This window comes from Anomalospiza imberbis, chromosome 11 (genome assembly GCF_031753505.1).
Source record: "Anomalospiza imberbis isolate Cuckoo-Finch-1a 21T00152 chromosome 11, ASM3175350v1, whole genome shotgun sequence".
NCBI classification, from domain to species: domain Eukaryota; kingdom Metazoa; phylum Chordata; class Aves; order Passeriformes; family Viduidae; genus Anomalospiza; species Anomalospiza imberbis.
The window spans coordinates 772,810-790,262 of record NC_089691.1 but is presented as its reverse complement, the minus strand read 5'-3'; the positions used below and the strand labels follow the sequence as shown (position 1 = coordinate 790,262).

Below are 17,453 nucleotides of genomic sequence, written 5' to 3'. Positions count from 1 at the left end.
CAAGATTTTTATGCAGCAATTTAAACTCGTGGTCAGAAACCAGGTCTGGAATAAGCAGAGCTCCTGCACATTCAGGAGTAAATAGATGTTCCCCCACCCAAGCAGTGAAGTCTTGTGCCAAAGATCTTAAAACAAAAGTTAATACTAGAATAATTAACATTATAATCAGAGTGTTGGAATTTATAGGAAAGACCAAACACGGCCCTGAGTTTATTTCAATGTGGGCACTGTTTTTTCCTTTAAAATTCATATCTTCATTTAGGAGAGAGTAAAGGCAATTCACTATCAGTTGCACAAAATGCTGTATTTTATTAACTAAATCAAAAAAGTACAATTAAATTCACAAAAAATGTTCGATAGAAGCAATACTTAACATGTTTATAAGCTAGTTCTGTGTCTGATTTGCAATTTAAATAGTGGCTGGTGTGAGCACAACACATTAATACTGCAAGGTGCTCAGAATTGACATCACAGTATCCCACAGAACAGTGCCCAGCCAGAGCCCTACCAGAACTACTGCTGTGGTGCACTGCAATTACATCAAAAAACATGGACTGATTTTTAACAATTCCATGAGAAACCACACCACCATTTTTAACTGGAAACTTCCCTCCTGCAGCACTGTAAATAATGCACCGAGAGCTTGTTTCACTCAGAGTGCCCACGCCTGGTGAGAAAGCACCAGCTTTCAGGAGGGCTGGAATCTGATACTTTTGGGGAAGGAAAACTGGAGTTTTTCCACTTGATATGCACCCAGCCAAAGGAAGGTGTATTTCAACTCCCTGTGAGCACACAGTACCAGTACCCTGATGTTCACAAGCTTACACCACCTCCACCCTAACCTCCGGGGCCTCCAGCTTCCTCTGGAAGGAGTGCCTTCCCAGGACAGCCTCTTACCACAGCCCAGTGTCCCCAAAGTGGCACGTGCAGCCCCAATGTCACCATGCTGCCTTCCAGCCAGCATTCCTACACTTCCACTGGGGACCAAATCTGCCAAGACAGTTTTCGTTAAGCCTCAGCACACTTAGAAATACCTTGTCCTTTCTCTCCATGTCCCAAAGCTGCAGAGGTTTGCAGGCTGGAGCCCAAAAGGTCCTGGTGTTATAATAAAGCCCTAAGAAAGGCAGCAGGTTGTATAGTTACCTCCTTGTGAGCAAAATCCCTGCCCTAAAACTATGCAACCTACTACCTCTTCCTAGGAGCCCCACGCTTCCTCTGTGCAGTTCTTCACTCTCTGCAGGACTTTAGCTCCCCAGCTGCTCTCTCTTCAGCCCTGGCTGGGCACACACTCCGAGGCGACACTGTCAGCACCGACAAACAGTGGCTCACTGCCTGTAACACTCACCAATGGCTCCATTTTCACTCTGCCTAAGCTGAACTTCCCGTCCCAAAAAGCATTTATTTCCGTGGGGTTTTTTGTTACTGCAGCAAGCTGCTTGCTGGGCATGCTAGCACAGAACCAGTTACAGACTGGGTACACCAAGCACAGCAGGACAAAAGAGAATGCAATAAACTTTAGAAGTATTTTGACAGAAACAATACCACCTCAGAGAAAAGTTCTGGCTCTTGGATGCTCAGACTCCATAGCTTCACACCCCCCAGAAAGTTGAGAGGTCAGTTTTGGCCAAAATTGGCCAACACTTAAATTTTGCATTGGATCTGGAGAAGCTGCAGAAAAACATGTAGTCTTATTAATAAAGGATAATTTAAGGTTTTCCCTCCAACTTCTACCAAGCAGTTGGGAGGCACGGAATTTTAATGCATTATGGAAACTGGGGTGCCAGAAGAGTTGAAATCACAATGCACAAGCTTGAGCTCCCTGTATTTTACCTTCTCCTAACTGGCCTGGAATAACTTCCCTCTGTGGAGTGTTCTACCCTCGACCTAATGCATGGGCATTTTCCATTCCCAGCCAGCACTGTGCCACTCACCTTGGGAGAAAAGTTATGTTAAGTCAAGGATATCCTGTGGGGGTTGCACCATTCACACTGTCAGTCCTGTACATTCTGGCACTTCTGCTTTCCAAGCCTCAATTCATCTTGGTTTCACTCAATGAGTGTTTTTAGCCCAGGACTGGCTGCAAGGGAGCGCAGTTTGTTTTACTCCTCAGGGAAGGCAATAGATTGTATAGTTATCTCCTGAACAGGGTAAAATAACTACCCTACAACTATACAATCTACTACCTCACTCTGACAGAGAAGCAAGAGCTCAGCAGCCAACCTCAGTTTCATTCTGAAGGATGTTTGAGCCAACATCCCAACAACTGGAACACCAGGAATTTGTATTTGATTACCCCACCATACACATACAGGAATAATCTATTCTTAATTTTTTACTCATTCGGTCAGAAAAATTAATGCAGAATGAAACCTAGCTTTTCCAAGAACTAGAAAAATCTAAACACAATTCCCACAGCTATTACACAATTATTTTTTCCTGTCATAAGCACTACAAGTACAGAAGTTCAGCAAAATCTGACATTGAGCTTAAAAGCGAGAAGCTTTCATTGTTGATTATCTGCTGCTTTAGGAAAGACAGTAGATTGTATAGTTATCTCCCAGTGGTGGGTATGACCCTAAAACTATACAACCTACTACCTCATCCCACAGTGCAGGCATCTTCAGAGCTGGGGCAGGATTGCTGCTTCAGTCAAGACAAGTCAGGCTAGCTGCAGACAGCATTTTTAACACTCACCATAGAAAAAGCCTTCCCCTTGCTCCCCCTAGTCACAGAAGGAAGTTATTTTAAAAATAAGGTTTCCTAATTTCAAACTTTTACCAGTTTCCTGGGTCTTAAGTAAGCAAGCTGTAGCAGTCATAGCAACTACAGTCGTTAAACTTCTGCTGAATTACCAGTTGTGTTCCACGGGTGTCACTTCTCACCTGAAATCAGAAGAAAAGTCTATCAGCAACACTGTAGGCAGACATACATTTCTTCCTGTTTAGAACTTAAAATAATGCAATCTAGGACCACAGCTATGTGACTGACTTACATGGGTCAGGATGAGGCCCTAACATTTGTAAACCTGATTAAAAAATTTGCCCTAATATTTGTAAACCTGATTAAAAAGATATTATTACTTAGAGTGACCTTTTCACCTATTCTGTATTGCACCAATAGCTAAAAAAAAAATAAAAAATCATGCACTGTCCAAAGTACTGCTTGGAGCTTTTTCTGCTAGTCTCAAATTATATTACGCCTTGTGCACAGGAATTCTTTTCTTAGAAACAAAACTCAGTAAGATTATGGGCTCTATCCTGACATTTAGTTGTTAAACTGCCTTACCAAAAGGCCACTGAAAACACATGTTTTCCCATCAGAAAGAAGTCTGAGTTTCTCTAACTGCCCCTGATGTAACTTTAAAGCCAATTGCCACATTAACACAGCTCAACATCATCTTTGAATACTGAAATAAAAACACTTGCCAGACAGATGCGTGACTCAGAATTCCCTTTGTAGCAAGGACAGCTCGAGAACAGGGCTGGAAAGGAAAATGATTGTTTGTCCAGGTAGTTTATACAATAGCTGAAAATGTTTAGAGAAAAGCAGTTTTTAAAACATTAAATACATTTTACTAGTACTTGATCCCAGTTGCAGCCTGCTGTTTTCAGCCCACTCTCCAAACAAAGCCTGCACAGAACAAGAGCACCCTCATGCCCGCTGGTGTCCTTGCCAAGCACATAGCGCGTGATCCTGTGCACTCACACAAAGGGATGACGTTATTCCTTGGACAGACACAAAATCAAATTACTTTCCAGCCCCCTCAGTGCCTTACTACAGAATCCTTTATACAAATAGTGATGACAAATTTGGGTGAATCAACCTTAAAATCTCACTTGTAACTGGTATAAATCCCATTATGTGCTTCTGCTAACTTACATTTACCTGAAAATAAACTTCAGCTTGGACACAAGTACTTGGTCCTGATGCCCAAAGCAGGAATAAAGCAGAACAGCAGCTCTGGGCCAGAGTCAAACCTTTACAGAGCACTAGCTCCCATCACATCCTTTTATATCAGTTCTGGCAGAGCTGACATTCAGCAGAGAAGATGACATTGCTTTCCGCTCTGTGCTCCTGCATCCCAGCCTTCAGCAGCTGAGCAGAATCCCTGTAAATTCCCATTCTTCGGCAGGAGAGGCAGCCTGGCCTGAAGCTGAGCTGCATAGCAGCTTCAGGTGGACAGTGACCCCAGGAAGCTAATAAAGTCCCACGTTCAGTGTCTGAGGCTGACAGCTCCGTGATGTACTGAAAATGTTTGAAGCACACTGAAAACCTGGACGGGTGTTACACACCTGTTTAAATTTTACAAATTGTAAGGCAATGCTTCTCCATTTCTTTCTAAAATTAAGCCTGAAAGACATAAGGATTACAATAAACCTAGAAACAGATCTGTTTCATTTCTCCACCTTTAGACAAAGCTTAGCTGCAAACCTAACCAACCTGACATGTATCAACCAACTTTTATTTTTAGTGTTCTGCTTTACATTAATCCTGCATTTTGGGGCATTTTTAACTTGTGGATTATTTCTAACAGTCTTTCCAAGCTGCATCACCTAGGTTGCTATGTTTCTGGACAGGTGAGATCTGCCAGGTCCCCTTGGAGACCTGCTGTGGGCTGCTTCTCTCACAGCATGCATCAGGGGGTTCTGGCACTCACAGCAGCAGGGAAGCCTGACAAATTATCCTGCTGGCACAGCCTCTACTGAGCTGGTGTGTTCTCATCCCCAGTGAATCCAGAACTGCAGAAGCTCCCTGCTGCTGATGTCACCACGCTGCTGATGTCACAGCCAGTGCAGCACAGGAGTTCAGGGTCATGCACCTGCACGTTCACTCTTTCAGCACAACACTTTGTGAGAGACAAGCTTTAACACAATCCCCGAGTCATCTGCTTTCCCTGTTAAAAAAGCCAGGTTCCCATGGTCTGCTTTTCCTTCCAGCACGTGTTTAAAATCCCCAGAGCAGTGCAAGGGGACAAGCTGACTCCAATTGTGGAGCTGGACAATCTCAGCAGCCCCAGGAGCCAAGGCTGCAGCTCTGGCTGCACAGGTCCCACCACACGATGGAGCTCCCGGGTTTACACAACAACTCCAACACCAATTCCTCAGCTCTACCCCTGCATTCCAGCAGCACTCCCTGCACTGAAGCCACACTTCCTGAATCCCAGGAGCTTGCTGAGTGACCGTGTACCACCTTCTCCAGCTGTGCCGAGCATCCCAAGTGACTGATGCAGGCTCCTGCCTCAGATGTGATCGTTCCATGGGGTTTCTGTGTGACTGGAGTGCACAACAGGAAGAAAGGGAACAGCAAAATTAATATAATACAATACATAATAATTAATAAATATAATTGATGTAATTAATATAAACTGAATGATTCCTGATACCACTTCCCCTCACTTCACTCACCCACCCCTGCACTGCCTGTCGTCACATGCAACAGGCACATCTCAGCCCCTCTTCCCAAAACAAACTCAGGAAAATCAGATGGTGATTGACACAAAAGTTGCACCATGACAAATGTTTCCTCTTGCATATTCAGTTTTGGATTGTACCTTCCTTTGTCTTAATAATGTGCTAATCTGAAGGTAACATCTCCTAGCTCAAGCCCAGGCAGCTCTTCTTCACCTACTCAGACCCAAAACTGAAACATTTAATACTTCCTTTTGCACCTGCCAGCCCACTGAGCAGCAATACACTGGAGCAAGAGTAAATCATACCAGAAAGCTGCTCTGAACTGGGAAATTGTACTGAGGAGAAAAGGAGAAGTAGTTCCAGCACATACAAATGCAGAGATGTGCTCTTGGGCAGCACCACAGTCCACACACCCAGACAGGAATACGTGTCCACAATGGTATTTTTTAGAATTTTTTACACAACATTAAGATTAATAGCAATGACTGCTACCAATAATGCCTTTATCTACTGCCTCAATTGGAAATACAGGGGTTTTTTTCAAAAATCTCTACCCCACTTGCATTTAATTAACACAGAACACTCTGGCTTTAAGTAATTATCACAAGACATTACTGTTGTGCTACATTTTCAATTAGTGTGCTTGGTTTCAATTTATTTTTCTAACCATGTAGTTATAGATGGAATATAAATATCCAGAAACCATGGTCTGAGAGAAACAGGAAGTCACCACTGCCCACTCAAGCACAGAGTGAAGCCCATCTCCTGTGGAAAAGTAAAGTCTGTGAGCACAATTAATGATTTCTGCTATGAACACAGAACACAAATCCTGGCATCTCTCCCTACACACACGTGATTTTACAGCAATAATACTAAAGTCTCTGCATCCAAGTGCTGCATGTGCCACAGCACTGCTGGAAACTCAGGAAGGCCTGAGAATGACGACACCAAAATGGTCACATTTTTGACTCCTCTTTGAGTACTCCTCTCTCAGAACACAGGGAGATCTTTATAAATAAATAAATGTACACTTCAGCCTCAAACATTACAAGGGCCTCAGTGCCCTTCTCAAAGGAAGGCATCAGTTTGGTTATCTGGCCCTGCTTCAAACATAATGTGTGTGTGTGTGTATATATATATATACATATATATATGAAATACACAACTGTGTATTTATTCACTAGAACATGCTAGGAGCAAGTAGGTTTTTTTCTGCAAAAAGTTCACATATGATAACAATGACACAAATTCAGCAGGAAAGTTAGTGCACAAAAATATTTCAAGATTGCTATGTTATGTTATTAACTGGCAATATAAACAGACATCTATTACCCTGTCTAAGTCCTGGGAGCCTTTCACTATTTACAAATGAACCGATGCTTTCCACCACTAAAAACAGAGGAAAATACAGAAGACATTTATCAAAAGGAGACTGAAGTAAGGATACAGCTCATTGCAGTAGGAAAACAAAGCAAGTGAACTCATGTTTTATCTAAACTTTCTTTTGACTAAGGAAGTACTAAATCTCCAGTATTAGTATGCAAGATCATTTCCTAGCATGACCTATGTGATTTGAGGTTGCACATAAGATACACAGAGTACAACCTGGGAACAAATCAGTGAAAAAAATCACAGCCAGCAATTTTCTATTAAAAATATCACAATACAGTTATTTACTAGGACCCTCTTCATGAAGTTAACTATCATAGGGGAAAAAAAACATTCAAAACCATCATTGCATGTTGACTGCAGCAAGTTTCAACTACCACTGCAAAAAACTTCTTGGGAGTTCAGACTATTTAACGAGTGCTGTCGTGAACCGAACTGGTCAAATTTGACAACAGAAGCCACAGCAGCAAATAACTGTTTGGTGAGGCTCCTGGCAGCTGGGGATGCTTGAAGATGCCTTTTTTCTTAAATATTATTTAAGTTACTGCTTTTGAAGGGACAGATTGATTTTCTCAAAAATTCTGTGATGGATTCAATTTGCCCCACTGCTGCTATTGAGCATTGTTTCTGTGTACAATTTGAATGGGAGCAATTTTTCCCTGCCAATTAAGCACTTCAGTCACAAAACTGCCTGTGCAGAGTAGTACAGACAGCGAGCAGCACCAACAAGGTGGGACAGGCACATCACTAAACAAGGATTATCCCAACCTTGACCATCAGGTTGAGTTTTCACTCCTGAAATAAATCACAGAATTGTTATGGTCGGAAGGGACCTCTGGAAATCATGCAGTCCAACCCCCTGCCAAGGCAGGGTCACTCAGAGCAGGTGACACAGGAATACATCCAAGTAGGTTTGGAATGTCTCCAGAGAGGAGTCTGGAGAGGTCTCCACGCCCTCCCTGGGCAGCCTCTTTCAGTGTTCTGCCACTGTCATGGAAAGTTGTAACGTAAAATCATAAAAACACTACTTGATGGGGTAACACTTTCATCTAAAACTGACCGAGCCATGCCAGAATAAAGTCACCAGCAGCGGCTGTGGCGTGCCAGGGCCGGACCCCGCTCTGTGCCACCGCCAGCCCTGCAAGGGAACCACATGTGCTGATTCCTGAGCTGGCCCAGGGGCCGAGCTACCCATGCCAAAGGCAAAAGCCACTCCTGCAACGCTCAGCGGCCAGCCAGAGCTCTGGACAGAAACCGCAGGTCCGTGTTACACCAGGGCACCTCTGCTGCACCGGGCTGCTGCTGCTCAGGTGAGCAGCCAGCCCCGCGCCCGCCGTGAGCGGCCCCGGCTGCGATGTGCCCGTGTCACCCCACACGCTGCCGGGCAGGCCCGCAGCGGCCCCAGAGCCAGCGCTCCCGACCCACTTCCAGGACACGCCGCTCGTGAGGAACCGGCGGGAGCTGCCGGGGGCGACGGGCCTGGGAAGGTGCAGCCCCACGCCAGGTAATGGTGCTCGCTATACACGACAGCCCCGAGCAGCCTCCGTGCCCCTGACAGGGCTGGGCCGCCCAGGCACTTCCACCTACTTCCTAGGGGGTTTTCTCCACCTTTCGCCCCACGGTCCGAGCTCTGTCCCCGCTGCCGCCCTCCCGGTGCCCGGGCAGGGCTGAGGACGCCCCCCCCCCAAGCCCCGGTACCAGGGCGGCTCCCCCGGCTAAGGTCCCCCCGGCCCCGGCAGTGACGTACCTGGCGCCGGCGGCTCCCGGGGGCGGCACTTCCGGACCTTCCAGTGAGCCTGGAGGAGAGCGGGGGAGAACGAGGGGAAAAGGCATCGATAAGGGGAATAAGGACAATGAACCGGGCCCGCAGCAAAGGCGGCGGAGAGGCCGGGCCGAGGCCCCGCACCCGCCCGTACGGGCCCTTCGGCTCAGTCCCGCCGCCTCCACCCTCCCCCCGGCGCTCTCCGACCCCGCGGCCGCTCCCGCGCCCCCCGGCCGCCGCCCGGCCCCGCCGTCCCGGTACTTGCGGGACCCGGATGGAGTCGCGGCCGCTGCGGCCGCCGCTCCCGCGGCACCACGGGAAGGGCGCCGCGCCCCGCCCGCCGCAGCCGCCGCCCGCCCGTCCATCACCCAGCGCCTCCCGCACCCATTGGCTGTGGTGCCGCGAGGTCCCGCCCCCGAGCGGGAATGTAGTTCTTCATTGGCCAGCTCTTAACAGGACTCCGCCCCCCGCCGCCATTTATTTCGGGCGCGTTCCATAGCGGTCCCGTAATGGCGCCCCCGGCGGCCGCAGGCCGCGCCCGCCTTTCCCCGCCTCCACTTCGGCCCGGCCCTGCCGGGCATAGGACCCCGCGGTCCGGCCCGGCCCAGCCCTGCCCTGCCCGGCATAGGACCCCGCGGCCCGGCCCGGCCCTGCCCTGCCGGGCATAGGACCCCGCGGCCCGGCCCGGCCCTGCCCTGCCGGGCATAGGACCCCGCGGCCCGGCCCGGCCCAGCCCTGCCCTGCCGGGCATAGGACCCCGCGGCCCGGCCCAGCCCTGCCCTGCCCTGCCCGGCATAGGACCCCGCGGCCCGGCCCGGCCCGGCCCGGCCCAGCCCTGCCCGGCATAGGACCCCGCGGTCCGGCCCAGCCCTGCCCTGCCCTGCCCGGCATAGGACCCCGCGGCCCGGCCCGGCCCTGCCCGTGTCTGCCCGCGGCCCGGCCCGCGCCCCTCGGGCGTTGGGTGCGGCATTAGCACCATTACAGGGCTCAGGGGTTTCGGCCTCCCCGTGGGCCGTCGCACAGACTCGTGGAATCATCAAGGGTGAAAGAGCCCTTTAATGTCACCCAGCACTGAGTCTTTGACCCCTAAAGCACCCAGCGCCACACCCAGACACCTTTGTCACGCCTCCAGGGATGGTGACTCCACCACTGCACTGAGCAGCCCCTCCAAAGCCCGGCCACCTGAACCATGAACACATTTTCTACTATCTAATCTGAACCTCCTGTCTCAGGTGAAGGCCATCTCCTGTGATCTTCTCACTGCAGACACAACACCACCTCACTAGGGTCCAAATATCCTTTTCTAGTTGTACTCCTGATTGATTTTTGTAACGTTTGGGGATGCACAGGGTCTGCAGGGAGCATCAGAGCTTTTCAGAGGAGAAGTGGTCCTTCAGCTCCTTAGTCTGTCTGCAGTATCACACTCATCAGGACTCATACAAGCTCAGGAAGAGAAATGCTATGTTTAATATTGAACTTCAAACACAGCATTCATTTTCCATGTCTCTTAATTTTCACAAGATTTTTGGGATAGGTCTTGATTCTAATAAATAAAAGTATTGGCTATAATACTCAATATAATGTTTGTAATTATATAACTATATATAATGATATTCATTTAAGAATTTTTTTTAAATAATGAAACTTGTCAGTTCTTAACAACATTTTTAAAGTTTATAGAGTTGGAATTATGAAGTTTTTGTGTGTCTGGTGTCCTCCTTCACTTCAAAAGTAGTAATTTTTATCCCAGATTCAGAAAGAGAATGCGTGCCTTGGTGGTGGTCATAAGAGAATTATCAGATTAATCAATGACCCAGCTACTAACTGGGTAAGGCAGATGCTTTGCATGTTGAACAAACTAAATCATGATGCCTTAACAGCTAAAATGCAGTTTTTAATGCTGTGGAGATAAAACTTTTTGCAGTAAATCCGCCTGGCTGCTGTACTGCGTGTTATCTGTAACTCCGGTGGTGTTTGCCCGTGTTTTGAGCGCAGGGTGAGGAGCTGCCCAGCGCTGCTGCACTTCCCCTGGGGCTCACGAGATGGGGCGGGAGCACCCGAACGAGCCCGGCCGGCAGCGCTGCGAGCTCTGCAGTACCGCCCGCGGGCGGGCGCGCTCCGAGCCCGCTCGGAGCCTCCCTGCCTCACCGGCACGACTGACTAGACTAATTACCGCAGGGCATTTGCCAGGAGTGAAAAATGCAGAATGGATGGCTCTACGCAGATATTTACGATATGTATTATGCTAGGTTGGAAAGTTATGCTGTAGTAACATTTTAATAATATAGTAAATGTAGTTTTGTAATTGAAATTAAGCTTCAGTAGTTAAAATAGAAAATATGTGTGTGTGGTATTCTTTTTGCTCAAGAGAAGAAGAAGATAATCAAGAAATTCTTCACACAGAGATAACAATTACAAAAACCCCTAAATCTTCCAGAGGAGAGGAATTTATGGCTTTCCTTATCAACAAAAAACCGAACTTCTCCAAACTCGATTTAGACTTCAAGGCGCCTGGGATTAACAGGAATTCCTCAACAAGTACCAGACGAACTTCTTGTTTTAAATAAATATATGCATATTCATGAAGTGATTTGTGTATGCAACAGGTTACCCCTCTTAAGGAGGGAATTCTTTTTTATCGGGGTCCTTCTCCTGGCTCACTTTCGTCCAGAGAGAGGTACCCAGCCCGGGCTGTAACTTTTTGCTGTTATTGTCTCTTTAATTGTCCTAACTCTAATTGTTTAATCTTTATTACTATACTTGTATTATTTTTTTTCCATTTTATTTTTAGTAAACTTTTATAAATTTTTAAAACAAGTGATTGGCGTTTATAACACCAGGAGTGCTGCTCCTTTTGGTCATAATTTTGGAATAAACTTCTGTATCTTAATTTTTTTTTATTATAGTAACTTTGATATGTTCGTACTTTGTGAGGTATTGGTCAGCAGCTATGATTTCTAATAAATACATTTTTGACTTAGTAGGGAGCTAGCACTTATAGGATAGAAAGTGTGCAGATTTCTAAAATGAAAAGAGAGAAAAATTCATAGCAAGTTTATGTTTTCTGCATGTTCTTTAAAGATTTGGGATGACTGTCTGTTTTTCTGGGTACAGATTTCTTCAAGCTCAAATTTACATCTGTCCAGTGAGCCTTCAATTAGACTATTTGATAACAAGCTAACAGGTTCCTCCATCCCTCAACTAAATGATCTGCAAAGTAAATAATAAGTAGAATAGTTTGAGTAATGCAGGAACACCTTATTTCTCTGATAATTCAGTGTAATGTAGAAAAACACTTCACTGTAAGGCTGGAGTCGTTATCAAGACAGTATTATTTGGGTGCTGCTTTTAGCCAGGGGTATAGGAACCACGTAAGTAATTCCTCATCTATTTTTAAATGCATCATGTGATGTACAGCAGCTAGGAAATTAGAGTGAATGGATTAATGACTGAAAGAAAACCAGTAACTGGACAGGTTTAATCAATGAACAGCTGGACGAGGCTGCCTGTGTCCACGCACACTGATCAGACATTGCTTTTGGGGATGGCAAGGCCTGGTTGTCGACTCAGTCATGCCCCAAAACCCAGCACTGAGCACACAGCCTTGTGTGGCAGGCCTGGTGCTGCCTGCAATAGTGGGAATCGCCAGTGTGAGTTGAATTTTGGACTTGACAATGCTATTGCATGTAGAACCATGAAATGTCTCATTAGTCCAATGTTGTATAATGCAGTTCTTATAAAAAAAATAAAATAAAAAAAAAAAACCAAAGATTGAAAGATTGGATGCATCTGCCTGGCAGAACATGCTTTCCTCACTGGCAGGGCACCTCTTGAGATCCATCCCACACAATCCTGCCCCAGCCTGAAGGCCACAGTAAGCTATGCAGGCTCTGGGGTCACAGCAGGCTGAGGTCACAGCGGGCTCTGAGGTCACAGAGGTGCCAGAGCCCCGTGGTTGCACAGCACCACAACGACCGAGCAGTCAGTCCTTGAGCACAACTGTTGCGGCAGCGGCGGCGCTGGCAGCAGTGGTGCTGACACTGGGACAGCGGTGTCAGGACAGCGGTGGCAGCAAGAGCTGCGGGACTGGCAGAGGGCAAGGCACCATGGCCCTTGCTCTGCACCTCTTCCTCCTGCTCCTCCTGGCCGTGGCCCTGCCTGCCAGGGCTGCCCAGGCTGCTCCGCGGGAAGCGCGGGGAGCAGGTGAGCCGGCAGCCTGGTTCCCCTTTCCCGGGACAGCGCTCCCTGCTCCCCGGGAAGCACTGGGGGATGCTTTTCCCCGGGGCTTTTAGGGAGGGTTTCCTCAGTGGGAGGGAGAGAGTCCCAATGGGACAGGGGCTGCTCCACCCTCCCCTCCAGGGGTGTGGCACAGGGCCAGCAAAGAGTCTGGAGAGTTGCCAGGAGCCAGTCCAGAGCTCCCCAGGCCCCTGTGCATCTTTGGCCATGGCCATTCACATCTGGCTCCCACGGCCTTACCCGACCCCCTTGCAGTGCTCAGTTCCCAGAGGCAGAAGGAGATCCCAGCACACCATGGAAATGGTTCTGATCTGTGCTCCTTTCTAGATGGGGATCGCGACTGGGATTATTTCGAAGTCCTGATGAATGATGGTTTGAAGTTCTTGGAGGATGTTGGAGGCAAGTTTTCACTGTGCCTTTCCTGAGAGAATAATCAGAGTCAATGTCACAAGATCTCACTCATGAGCCATTTCCCTTAACATAATCTTAAGTTTGAGGGAAACTGGAAGCCTTGCCCTGCTCCCTTCTCAAGCCCTGAGTGATCCCACAGGATTGCTGTCAGTGGCAGGAAGGAGCATTTAGCTGTTCATCTTCCTCCCGTGTTCAATGACAGTGTGTGCTTCCGTGAGCTCTGTGCAGCCACGGAGAAGAGCAGAGAGGGAAGGGGCCGGGCCCAGGGCTGTGCCCCGGGGCTGAGCCTTGGTGCAGCCTGAGGATCTCCTACAGCGCCACGGGAGCTGTTCTGTCCTGCCTTTCTTTGCAGATAACCCTGTTGGTGAAAGTGATCTGGCTTCCCAACCCACGTTCAGGACTGAGCCTCTGGGAGATGGAGAGGGTAGGTCAAGGCCTTTCCCCCTGGGAGAGCTGCCAGCTCAGAGCCCAAAGCTCGGCTGCAGGTGCCAGGACAGAACCATGCACGTGTGTGCCCTCGCCCTGCGCCATCCCCTCACGAGTTCTGCTCAGGCACAGCAGCTGTTTGGAGGTGGGAGGGTACTGGCCCAGTCCCAAAAACCCCGATGTTTTTCTGATCCTTAACCATGACTTTGAAAAGCATTGCCTCCTGAAGATGCCCCCTCCCTGAATGGTGGATGGTTCCATCTGATCCTGCTGTCCTTTTTCCTTTCTCAAGTGATGGACACAACATCTCTGCAGAAGGAGGTGCATCCCGGAGGAAGCAGTGGCTCAGTGCCCACCTCTGCTGGAGGAAGGAAGGCGATGCCAGGCACGGACACAGGCACGGGCACAGGCACAGGAGGTAATTGCTGTGCCGGGCTCAGCCGGGCTCAGCCCTCAGCGGGGCTGTGTGGCAGCAGCTCTTCCCCCAGGCCCTGCCCTTGCACGGCCCGGCAGCAGCCAAAGCTGGAGGCGCCTCAGCTTCGAGGCCTCTGGAGCTCGTTCCCAGCCGCGGGGAATCGGGACTCGGGCACCAACGCCCCTCCCGCGGCAGCTGCTCCCGCAGCTGGCCCTGAGCGCCCAGAGGCCCAAGGCACAGGAGCAGCCCCGAGCGGGAGCCCTGCTGCGAGCCCAGGGCCAGAGCCAGCCCTGGCTCCTGACTGGGCAGGGGCTGCACTGGCTCCTGACAGGGCCTGGCTCTGTCCCCTGGGGCTGGGGGAGCTGTCACGGGGCAGGGAGGGCCAGGGCTGGCAGGGGCTGCTCAGGGATGGGTTTGGCCCGGGTCCCTCCAAGCAGCGACTGCCCAAGCAGCTGCGCTGGCCCCGGGCTCTCCTCCCGGCCGGCCGGGCTTTGCTGGGTGGCACAGCCTGTGCCGAGGGGCGGCAAGGTGCCTGCGGGCCCCAGCTCTGGGGGAAGCAGAGAACGTCCTGGCCGTATCCACCGTGCTGCCAGCTCAGCAGTGCAGCACAGCGCGGGCTCACGCTCCCCATTGCTCCCACAGAAGTGCTTGACAAGTCACGTGCAAATGCTCAGAATCCACCGAGCACCCCAAGAGTTTTCTGCCCCCAGGATGTGCGCAGGTCCTGCATGATAGGCACAGTAGTGACACTGTTCACTGTGCCACTCTCTGTGGTCCTGTGCTATGTTGGTTTCCAGTGGTGGAAGGAAAAGAAACAGTAAGTTGTTGCTGATCTCTACCCTCCAGCATCTTGAAATGCTGCTGATAGTCAGGGAATGTTCCCAGTGAGGCTGCAGTGGAGTTGTGGCCGGTCCATGGTTGTCCAAAGAGCTCTGCTGAGGGTGCTGCTGCTGCCCAGTACTTTCATTGGCCTCTTCATTGCTGGGCCTTGTCCTGGGGGGCCCGCTGGGGCTGCAGCCACTGCTGGCTCCCACTGAGGCTGCCTGGCCAAGAGCAGCCCCAGGGGCACAGGGCAGAGGCAAGGCAAGGTGGGGAGGAGAAAGAGCGGGGACGAGATTGTCCTTGAAAGGCAGACGCGCTCTGGGGCCCGCTCCTGGCCAGGGAGCCTGCCCAGAGCTGTCCCCTGCTCGCCGGGGCCTTGAGGGGCAGCTGTCCAGCTGGGCCAAGCTGTGCCAGCAGCTCCAGCCGTGCTGGGGAGCCTTGCCAGCTCTGGGCCCTGCTCTGCAGGAGGGTCCCAGTGTGCCACTGGCAGCCGGGGGCCTCAGCCACTCCTCTCTCCACAGGCACCAACTTGAAGAAAAGCTGAAAGCTTCCGGCTGGTCCCCAAACATCTACAGCAGGATGAGCAATATCAGCAGCTCTGAGTCTGGCTAGTTTGCACCTCCAAGCCCTGTGGTGCCTTGAGGCATCAGGCCCAGCCCCCCATGCAGGCCATAAGTTGAAAGCCCCAGGAAAGGACTTAGAAGTGCTCAAATGAACCTCATCTGAGTGCTTTCCAAATCAACTCTTGTGTTACAATAAAGAGATGGGGCTGTCACCCCAGTGCCCCGGTGGTACCACCAGCAAAGCCCAGCCGGCACCAGCTCTGGCTGAGCTCCATGCCCAGGAGCAGCCGTGGATGCCCACGGTGAGGGCAGGCAGGAGCCAGGCAGGGGCTGCTGTGAGCAGCAGCGGGGCCCCGAGGGGCTGGGCGAGCCCATGCTGAGCGTCCCTGGGCTGAGGGCCCATTTCCTTCAGTGGGATCATCTGGGCCTGGAGCTCCTCCAGTGGCATGCCCAGGAAAAGAGGGAAGCCATGAAGAACATCTCCAGGGACACAGCCTGACCTGCAATGCCAGCAGGCAAAACAAAGCTCCCCCCTGATTAAGACAAACTTGATAGGACCTAATTGATGGGCCATCAGCAATCCAGGGTGCTGCACGGGGTCTGCTCCTCTGGGCGAGGGCGGGAAGGGAAGGGAAGGGAAGGGAAGGGAAGGGAAGGGAAGGGAAGGGAAGGGAAGGGAAGGGAAGGGAAGGGAAGGGAAGGGAAGGGAAGGGAAGGGCTGTGTGGCCTTGGGGCCTGATGGGGCTGATGAACAGCCCCAGAGGCACAACAACCCAGCTGCAACCACACTTGATTTCCAGGTCAAAACACCTGGCCTAGCTGGCCTGGGCTTCCCCATAAGGCACGTGGGGGCTTTGGAGTCCCCCATAAGGTGCACGAGGGACTAGGGTCCCTTGTGAGACACACAGGGATATTTTAGGTTCCCTCTGAGGCGTGGAGGGCACTGGGGTCCACTGTAAGTCATTCAAGGGAGTTGGAATCCTATGTGAGGCATGCAGGGGGGTTGGGATGAGTCCCACGGTGTGCAGGGTGCTGGGGGTCTCTGCTGAGGCCCATGACGGGCTTTTGGGGTCTCATTTCAGATGTGGAGAGGGCTGTGGACTCTCATAAGCGTGCCGGGGCTTGGCGTCCCTCCTGCCGCACGCAGTGGGGCTGCTGGAGTCTCTTCTGAGGCACGCAGGGGACAGAGCCCTCCCGGGTTCCCTCCTTGGCCCTCCCGGGCCCGTCCGGCTCGGGGCCGCCGTGGCCCAGGGGCAGCCGCCCCGCCGGGCCGCGCTGCACGGGCACGGCACGGGCGGCGCCCCGAGCCCAGGGGCCGCAGCCCCAGCCCTGCCTCCAGCGGGGCCGGGCACAGGCAGCCCCGCAGGCAGAGTGGCGGGACCGGGCACCGCTCAGCGCCCGAGGGGACGGAACCGATGCCAGAGGAGTCCGAGGAGCCCCGAGCAAGGCCCTGGCGCTGCCCGTGCGGCTCTCCCGGGCCTGCGGCCATCCCGGGCACCAAGGGCTGGCTCTGTGCCGCGCTCTCCCCGCCCAGCGGGGCTCCGGGTGAGCGCCCGGCTCCTGCCACTGCCTTGAGAACGCTGAGGGGCATTCGGGGGCAGAACTGAACTTGCCACGGAGAGAATTCATAGGAAGTTTGTTTAGGCCTCTTACAGACTTGTTTAGGCCCTCTTTAAGTTGAGAAACAACTCAAAATCCCAGGCTAAATCGTGTACTTTATCGTGTGGGGATGCCTTGAAGACGCTTTGTAACTCCCCGCGGTTCCGGGCCGTGTCCCAGCGAGCACCAGCATCCAGGAGCTCTGATGCATGCAGCACGGCTGGCACCAGGGAAACGAGTCAACATCCCCACAGCTGCCCGCTCTGCCTGCAGGGCTGTCACACAACAGCAATGTTCCAGCAAGAACAGGCATTTTTACACCCTCAGGACCATGTGCTCTTGTGCTCCTGGTGGTGGCTCAGAGAGAAAAGCCAAATGTGACAGACTAAACTTGACTGTAGGAGAGGGATGGCTCAGCA

At 51.2% G+C, this 17,453-nt stretch overlaps 1 long non-coding RNA gene across 10 annotated transcripts; it reads right to left on the bottom strand.

Moving 5' to 3' along the window:
• Window positions 1-289: 289 nt before the first annotated feature.
• LOC137480437 (uncharacterized) lies at window positions 290-8,930 on the bottom strand. Of its 10 annotated transcripts, none has more exons than XR_011002906.1 (4): window positions 8,824-8,930; window positions 8,548-8,596; window positions 6,744-6,800; window positions 290-3,481 (listed from the first exon to the last, which is right to left on the bottom strand). It is a non-coding gene; the product is annotated as an uncharacterized lncRNA (long non-coding RNA). The 10 variants fall into 10 exon arrangements; XR_011002910.1 differs by having other exon boundaries at window positions 290-2,882; XR_011002908.1 differs by lacking the exon at window positions 6,744-6,800 and adding an exon at window positions 5,191-5,273.
• Window positions 8,931-17,453: the final 8,523 nt, after the last annotated feature.